Source organism: Malus sylvestris, chromosome 1 (genome assembly GCF_916048215.2).
Source record: "Malus sylvestris chromosome 1, drMalSylv7.2, whole genome shotgun sequence".
Lineage (NCBI taxonomy): Eukaryota > Viridiplantae > Streptophyta > Magnoliopsida > Rosales > Rosaceae > Malus > Malus sylvestris.
Window position 1 is genome coordinate 9,417,339 of NC_062260.1, and position 8,685 is coordinate 9,426,023.

Sequence of the window (8,685 nt, forward strand, 5' to 3'; positions counted from 1 at the left end):
ATCTTCTGAGTCTGAATCTATCATGTTAATACTCTCTATACTATAAATACTCTCATTATCACTTAAATTGTATAAACTGTATATTGACTGTTTACCTAATTTTGGACATTTAGGTCTAATATGTTGATAGGAGCATATTTATGCGACTTAGTTAGCTTGTTCTTGTGCATTTGTGTTGTTATTTCTTAGTTAATTATGTATTTTAAGCTATTTTCGTGTTTTTGGCAAAAAAGTGCATTTTGGAGCATTTTTTAGCATTTTTGAGCCAAAATTGGATAGTGCAAGCATGGAGACATAAGGATGGACGTTTTTGAAGATTTGAAGGCTAGAAATCAGCATAGGTGTGTGCAAGTGTGTTGACCTACAACTCCAAACATCCATCCACTACACCCATTACATCCACTCATTACCAAACACTCATCCACTACACCCATTACATCCACTCATTACCAAACATCCACCCACTACACTCATTACATCCACTCCACCCATTACATCCACTCATTACCAAACATCCACCCACTACACCCATTACATCCACTCATTACCACAACACTCACCCACTACACCTATTACATCCACTCATTACAACTCCATACACTCCTCTCCCTAGCCTATAAATACATCCACCCTTCACCATAATTTGGGGGCCATCATCCAAAGACACTACATTTCACATCTCACAACTCCATACACTTACACTTTCATTCCTTTCCGTGGCATTCATCCAACCAAAAATCAAACACAATTCCATATATTTTCCTTCCCTTGGCCGAGACATTCACCAATCCTAAATACATTCCTAACCTTTCCATATATCCATACACATCCTAGACACTTGTGCTGCAACAAGGTGGTGAAAACAAAGGTCCTTGGCGTTTCAAGCTTGGAACTTTGGAGCGTTTTAGGTGTACTTCGTTCTTGCTTTCAATGTCTACTTTGTTATTTTCTAATTTTGTTGCAATTATGAGTGGCTAAACCCCTATTTAGTTAGGGGGAAGTTTGAAGCCATGAACATGCTTGAAATATGAATTGATTTCTTCCAATTGTGATTTGATAAGTTGTGATTGCAATTCAATTATCTATTTTATTCATAACTGATTCTTGTATGTTTATTAAGGATGCATACTTAGTTTTCATGCATGAATTAGATGCTAGAATATAAATGAGTTTCACCTAATCGTTACAAGTTTATATTCATGAGTAGTGAAGGTTGTTTATCACAATCGCGTTAATTGAATTCTTGGCAATTGTATCATGCATTCATAGTTATAATTCCCTCGTCAACACTTATGATTTTCGTTGAACGTAATGATCTCTGATTGTATCTCTATTATGCATTCATATAGGGGACTTTTAGAGAATGATTTGGGTTGTCGCATGCATTCATCCAATTCAATGAGTAAAGGAAAATCTGAGGGTTAATTTGTGCATCACGGTTAATCTGGGGTGTTGAGCATCATAGTTTATTGAAAATCAATTGGAAATCGATTCATGTACAAGTGTGTCATGTGTGAAGAACGGACCTCTAACTAATCCATCCATCATCATATTCCTCAAATTTGTCTTACAATCTGCCTAGTTTTATAACTTGTTTGTTTGTTTCAAATTCATCAAAACCAAAATCCCCATTTTACTTTCTTGTTTCAAAGTGTTAAATTTCGGTTTTGTTTGTGTTTTTGAGTGTTTTGATTCAAACCAAAACACTAAATTCGTCCAAAATTGTGTTAGAGTCAAATCTGCCCAGTTTGTGTTTTTAGGCAGTTTTGAGTCTTTAGAATCTGTTTTGAGTCCCTTGAGTCTATTCAAACGTTTTTAACTTTGTTTTTATGTTTTTGAGTAAGTTTAGAGGTTTTAGCAAGCCCTCCTAATCCTCGGTTTAGAACGATCCCCTTGCATTTTTATTACAATTTGACAACAAGAGGGTTTAATTTGAGTGCTTAACTTTCATCGCACCAAATTTTGGCGCCGTTGCCGGGGATTAGCAACCGTTGTTTCTTTTTCATGTCTTTTGTTTTAGTCACTGACTTTGTTTATATTTGTGTCTTTTATTTTTACTTATGATATTTGATTTAGTTTTGTTTCCTTGATTTCAGAGAAGTAAGACATGGATTTTGCTACCATTCAAGCTCAATTGGCGAAACTTACTTCTCAATTGTCACAATATGCCGAAAGGACCACAATGCAAAGTGTCCCTACAGAAGGTATGTCCTATGGGCAAGGATATCCAACTCATAAATGTTCTCAATTCGATGCGAACGAAGATGCTTGGGGTTATCAAGGCCATAGCCAATCATAGGACAACATGTTTTCCAACGCTTACAATTCGGATTTGAGAGATTATTTAGATTACATGTGGGGAGAACCTCAACAATTCCAACAAGATGGGTATTGGCAGCAAGAAGATGAATTCTATTGAAGACCTATGCAACCACCACAACAATCTGCCCAATTCAATTCAGGTACGTCTTTAGATAATGATATGTTTAATAAGTTACTCACCTCTTTAAACCATGAAGTAGAAAATGGAAACAAAGAGATGCAAAATCAAGCCAATAAGACGGGAGAATTAGAGAAGCAAATTGGGCAGATTATGGAGTTCATGGCACAAATTCAAGAGCAAAGTGAACTTTCCAACTTAACTATTGAAAATTTGAAGGAATATTTTGAAATCCATGATGCTATCACTTTGGGAAGTGCTATGGAGGTTGGAGGTGAACCCAAAACATGGATGAACAGCTGCTGCTCGAAGAAGAGGAGAATAACAAGGCCACGGCAAGGGAAGAACCACCATTGTTGCAGCCCCATATGCCCTCTATGCCGTCCACTACAACCAAGGTAAGCCTAAATTCAATTTGTCCTGACCCCGTTTCACTAAATGTCCTTATTCCTTGCAGGATCATGCAATCCAAGGAAGAAGAGGGTGAGAAAGGCATCTTCGAAACCTTTCCAAACAATCAAGTGCAAGAAGTGGATAGGGAATGTCTAGAATTCATCAAAGAAGATACACTTGAGACGAAAATTCCCAAAGAAGTTCGATTTTATGACAGGGGACAAGTCATAACTCTCAAAACACCAAATCTGGCCAAGTCCTATATCCCTGCAACCTTCAAAGATGTGGTGTTCGTAATTGAGTTTGTGTTGGAGCAAGCAAGTAAACCATCTTCTCCAACTTCGATGTTATTATATACTAACTTGCTGATTTTGATGATTCAGGCACCTACACTAGAATTTAAACCATTTCCGGATCACGTCAAGTATCACCTTCCATTCAAGGATTCAATGTGTGAGCACTTTGAGGAGCATGTCGTGGAGAATGTACCCCTCTATGTCGTGGGCCCTGTACAAGCTTAAATGGAGGTATCGTCCGGCTGGAAGACGTTAAAGCAAGCGCTTCTTAGGAGGCAACCCATGTATTCAAATAAGGAAAATTTTTGAATTGCTCCACAATCAGTTTTGCGTTTCTAAAAAAACCTTCCCTTTTCTGTAGTTTTATTTTTCCATGATTGTCATTTTTATTTGTTGCTTGTGTTAATTTTTTTTTGTGTGGGTTTATTTTTGAAACACTGACAGTTATGCAAGGTATTTTTACATTCATAAAAAAGAAAGGAACATTAAGCAGATAAATACAAGAGGGAGCCTTCACAAAGGCTACTTAGGAGAAGTCTCAGTAGTCGGCAAAACCTCAGCAGTCGGCGGAGCCCGAGAAGAAGGAGGCATCGGAGGTTGATCATTTAGAGCTTCATTACGCGATACAGCCCCAGAAGACGAAGGCAAATGCCGTTGGAACAAACCCACAAACCTCTGATGATCAAGTAAAATCTGACTATCAGATTCCTGCATCTGGTCAATCTTCCTCTTCATGTTTGTAGCATAGTTATGTGCGAGCCAGTGCAACTGTTTATTCTCATGCTTAAGCCATCTAATCTCCTGCTTGAGACTCATCACTTCAGCCGCCAATGATTCAACTTGACGGGTTCGAGCAAATAGGCGTTGGGCCATATTAGACACGAAACCTGCGCACTGCACACTGAGAGCCAGATAATCCTTAACAGCCAACTCATCAGACCGTTTGGCAAGTAGTCTGTTATCTTTGGGAGTGACAAGGTTCCTGGCCACCACCGCAGCTGTCATATCATTCTTCATCACCGAATCCCCAACGGTAAGGGGACCGGTAGGGGATATGAAGGATGGGGGCCATATGTTGTCTGGAGAAGGCGGGACTACCTCTTCACCAAGGTTCAAGTCAAAATGACGGTCAGAGGGGCCAGACATTTTCAAAGGTGTTAAAGAAAGAAGAGGTCGGAAAAGTCAAGATCGTAGAAGTGCAAGAAGGGAGTTTCTATAGGCAGAAATTCAAGTGTGCTTTGAACGTCCTGCGTACCTCTATAAAAATCAGCACTCGATGAGATTTCAGAGATTGAAGAGGCGAGCTCAGAAATCGAAGAGGCCAACTCAAAAATTAAAGAGGCGCTAGCTTTCTCAAAAGCTGGGCTTGCTCAAAAACCACGACCAATCTTCTTTTACAGATTTGTCCGCACTTGTCACACGCAACCTCTGTACTCGACGGGATTTCAGAGATCGAAGAGGCAATTCCAAATACCGGAGAGGCATCTGCTTGTCCAGACGTGTCAGCATCTGTCACATGCAGAGTAAGCTTTGCGAAAATCACGAGCAGTTTGTCGAAGCGCCGATTCCAACCATCTGTTTTTCCAGACGTGTCAACATCTGTCACATGCAGAGTCAGCTTTGCGGAAATCACAGGCAGTTTGTCTACGCGCCGATTCCAGATATCGAAGAGGCACTTGCTTTTCCAGACGTGTCAGCGCCTGTCACATACACAATCAGCCTTGCGGAAATTACGGGCAATCTGTCGAAGATCTCTTGTGAAGTAGAAAACACGTGAAGTTTACTATTAAATCATATACGTCACCCTTCACCCTCCATTGCAAGGCAGACATACATAACCCTTATTCTTCTCCGAAAATGCCTTTCCAACAAACCCTCTCGAGTCACTCAGTGTTCCTTATTCCTTGGGGTACCTCTGCAAACAACTCATCCAAAGCAAAAGTATTTCATATCATGAAGGTTGAAAGCAAGAGTATCTCATATCATGCTTTCTCCCTGTCCTTCTCCTTGTCGTTGTTTTGGGACAAGGAGAAAGAGAGCAATCAGCCAGCACTTGGTATCAATCTTCCGATCTAGAACCAACTGACTGGAACCCCTTCCTGATTGCTTACCTAGCCTTGCTCTCGAGTACTCATCTTCATCATTTTATGCTTCCTCTTTGTCTACCACATCTGCTTGGGGAACAAATAAGGGAAGTGAAAATGATACCTCGAAGCATATGGAGACAATTTGCCAATTCATCCTCAGCTAGGGACAAGGAGAAAGAAAGCAAAAGGTGGGCACTTGGAAAGATTGAAGAAAGAAACAGACCAACACCTCTACCTCGCGCCTGCCTGCCGTGCAGAAGAAACAAGCAGAGAAGAATGCAGATTGCACAATTAAATCAACCCATCAGAAGGAGTCTAATTTGAAACCAAGGAACTCTCATATTCCTCGCTCAGAATTCCAAACCAGTTCGAGATCAAAGCTGTGGAAAGACAACAAGATCATCTATCTCCAAAACCATATTTGCGTTCTTAAACTCTACTCTGTCTGGTTTTTACTTTGCCATACTTGTCATGTTTATTCGTTGTTTGTTTGTTTGCTTGTTTTTTGTGTGAGTTTATGCTTGAAACATTGAGGACAATGTTTGATTTAAGTGTTGGGGGGGGTAACCAAGTTGTTTTGCATGAAATTCGTATGAGTTTATCACCCATTACTTCTAGTGTTGTTTGACACACCCCGACCCAGAAATCAGGGCGTGCTGGCCGTCACGTGAGTGTGACGTAACCAAAAGTGTGATACGGAAGCAAAGGATATAATAAATATGAAGGAAAAAAAAACCAACTACTAACAGTAAAAACCAACTAGCGTGCTAGAGTGAGTTATATAGTAAAACACACAATTCAGAGCGTAGGTACTAGGTGCAGTCAAGTAGGACTATAATTAAATTACAACACCCGCAGGTGAGTCCTACATGCAGGGTGTCTGTCAGAACGCTGAAGAGAACCTCGTGAGCCACCAACTGCTAGCTAGCACCTGGAAGGGCGCAAAAACAAAATTGAGTGGGTCAGTAAAACCAAAGCTTTCCAAAACATTACATTTAAAACGTCTCTAACCCCTCACTGTAAAACCTGTATACTTTCCCACAAAAATAGTATATAAACATATATATATCATCAAAAGCTCAACTCACAATCCTTCACCGCTTTTCAGAAAGAAGATGCCACGCCATGCCAAAATATAATATGAACGCATCAATATAAATCAGGTGAAATAATAAATCAACCGGAGACCCTACAATGGTCCTGTACGGCTGATTCTATAGCTCAATATCTCATCCAGCCGGAGTCACCCACTGTGACCTGTACGGCCATGCCGGAGTCACCAATTGTGACCTGTACGGCACTACACTGCACATAAGTCGGAACTACCTATAGTAGTCTGTACGACTATGATGGTGAAATAATACGCTCTAGTGCTTCTTTCATCAATCATCTGCGCGTGTAATCTAAGGTCACCTACTAGTCGGAACCACCTCTAGTGGTTTGTACGACTAGCATGTCGGAACCCTCTCGGGGTTTGTATGACATACACCTACTTGGATCCAAGGTGAGTGTGCGGTGTGGTGAATAATATAAGCACTAACATCAAGGGTGCAGATTATGAGTTCTCAACACAATTCACATTATCGATGATTCACATGATTAACATAAAACTCACCTGATGCTCACCTGTGAGTCCACAACACCAATTCACACATATATATGCATTAATATCAATTCATAATATTCATAATATGCATGCATGGCAATTGAAAACATACTTTCATATAAATTCAATTTCTAGGAAAATTAATAGTATATAGGTATATACGAAAACAAAACTGCCCACTCACTAGTAAGTCGATGGGTCGTAGCCCCCGTGACGTCCCTGGATGCGCTCGTCCTCGGGATAGGTGTCACCTATATGCAAAACAACTATAAAAATGTTAATTAATGCACATAACCGACAATTTGAAATAACTTCTCATACGGTGCTCAATTTGGGTATATGAATATAACACATTGACCTACTCGACGTCACGGACGTCGAGAAATTTTTAGAAAAATTTTTTGACGTGGCACGCGCCCCCACGCGCTAGGGCAAGCATGGGTATACGCGCCCCCCACGCGCGTCTTCTTCCTTGGTTCGCCGGACTGTGTTTTCCGGTGGCCGAAAAACTGGGGATTTTTCAATCCCCTTGTTCTCCCTCATATCTCAACCATTTTCTTTGTATTTTATATCAATTTGAAGCCCTCAACATGTAGAATCATGATAGACTAGTTTGAAGGTCTAAAATCCACTAGATTTTACCTGAGAAAGCTCGATAATCCGGCCAAATTTGAAAAACTCTGTTCTCAATCCTCCGACGTCCAAATTCTACCAACGAAGTACCCTCGAAGCTCGTGAGGATCTCCTTAAGCTCACTGTGAGCTTGAAATTCCCTGAAATGCAAGATTTTACGTGTGCATGAATAGTGCACATTTTCAGGGTTAGGGTTTCACGACGATTCTGAGGGTTTTAACTTCCACAAATCACATATACGAACTCACAAGCTTACTAGGAGTTCAAATCTTACCTTAGAACCTTCGATCCGTGAAGAAATGGGAGGTCCCTAGCTTGTCCATACAATTCGAGAGGGAAAGAGAGAGAGAAAGCTGTGAGGGAGGAGAGAGAGAGACACGGGGGAGGGAGAGAGGGAAGGAAGTGTGTGTGTGGTCCATCACAACCCTTTACCATCCATTTCTTTTTCCTAACTCCCTAACCACATAAATTACAAACCAACATTTTAATCCCACTTAATAATTTTATAAAAACTTATGAAATAAATGTATTTAGTCCAAAAGATATGTCACACATACACATACCTTAATACCCGTCAAGGGTAATTTCGTCATTTTACGTCCCCGATATATAAAATCCCGGAACGGGCTGTGACATTGTTCCTTGCTATTTTGAAGTGTTTTTAAGCTGTTTTGGAGTGTTTTAGTGTGTGTTGACATAAAAATCCGAAAATCTCATACAAATTTGAAAAATTGTTTTGAAAAAACCCAAAAAGAGTTGTTTTTGTGTGTTTATTTGTGTCTTAGGGTACCTTCCAACACAATGATGAGGATTTGGGTTTTAATTACATGACTGTTAAAGAGAGTTATAAACATGGATGAAAATTTGATTTACTCTTTGGTGTATGCTTGGTTGTGGTTATAATTTATGAATTCACATGCAATCATAAAAGGAAAAATCAGTTTTTTTTGTAACGTGCTTGAAAGAAGGAACTCAAACTAACGTTACATCCTTGAGAGACTTGGGCCTAAACGTTTATTTGGAGAGTTATTAATCTGTGCAATTTTTTTGTTTTCTAAAGTCGTTGCATGATCTCATTATTCTTTGCTTGGTTGCTACTTAGAAGGCGTTTCATCATTTAGTTCCAAATGCTAGAACTCATGCCTATTTCATTCAAAGTATGTTATTGATTTGCATAACACATATTCAAGATGAAGTTGTTTAGTGAGCCAAGAGCCAAAAAGCCTATCC

At 39.9% G+C, this 8,685-nt stretch overlaps 1 long non-coding RNA gene across 1 annotated transcript; it reads right to left on the reverse strand.

Annotated features, from left to right (window-relative positions):
- Positions 1-6,094: 6,094 nt before the first annotated feature.
- Positions 6,095-7,544, reverse strand: LOC126628308 (uncharacterized). Its single transcript, XR_007625369.1, has 3 exons — positions 7,465-7,544; positions 7,007-7,073; positions 6,095-6,147 (listed from the first exon to the last, which is right to left on the reverse strand). It is a non-coding gene; the product is annotated as an uncharacterized LOC126628308 (long non-coding RNA).
- Between the last annotated feature and the right edge of the window lie 1,141 nt (positions 7,545-8,685).